The following is an 837-nucleotide window of genomic DNA, read 5'->3' on the forward strand; positions in this document are numbered from 1 at the left end:
GAAGGGCACCAACAGGGCCACCTGGATTTCTCCATTAGGCATGATGAGGAAGAGTGAGTGTTCTCCTGGGCAAGTGGCACCTTTGATGGCAGGAGGGCCTGAGCTGCCATGCCAGTGCTCTAGGCAGGAAAGAAGGGAGAGTGAGAGGGTGCAAAGAATGCCCTTGAGTGGAGACCCTCCTGGAGGGCAGAACCCAGCCTTGAGGCTCCTCTTGGGTCCCCTGGTGGTCTCTCTTGGGGATGCCTGCCCCATGGAGACCCACTCTAGAAAAAAAGGAAAGAAAGTGAACGGAGCAGGCCAAGCTGACCTCACTGTAGCCAGGGGTCAAGATTCAAGTTCAGAGGGCAAAGGAGAAATGACAATCAGTGGAAGATATAAACAGGTCTTCACTGAGATTTAATAATGGAAGATGGCCCAGACACTTTGCTGTTTCCTTTCCATGATGTCTTTAGGGAACAAGGTCCAGCATCTCTCCAAAGCACCCATCAATACTTTAAGCCTCTTTGTCTTTGATACTCTTTTCTCTCCCCTTAGAAACTGTTTGCTTCACCTAGAAAATGTTGATTTTGTCTCAATATATAAGCTTGCATTATATCCTTATAACATCCCCCTAAATCTACAGTTGATTTTAGATCTTTTCATTTGCTTATAGGGCTGAAACTTTTGAAATAAAATGGCAAGAAATGCATCTTCATTTTCTTTATCCAGCTGTGGGTCCTGTTCTTGAAGTGATAAGCTGACAATTACCCCATTGCCTGAATAGATAAAAGATTACATGTTAAAAACAACAACAACAACAGAAAAAAAAAAGGCAAAAACTCTTATTATTGCAAAAAT

This window comes from Canis lupus, chromosome 8 (genome assembly GCF_003254725.2).
Source record: "Canis lupus dingo isolate Sandy chromosome 8, ASM325472v2, whole genome shotgun sequence".
Taxonomy (NCBI): Eukaryota; Metazoa; Chordata; class Mammalia; order Carnivora; family Canidae; genus Canis; species Canis lupus.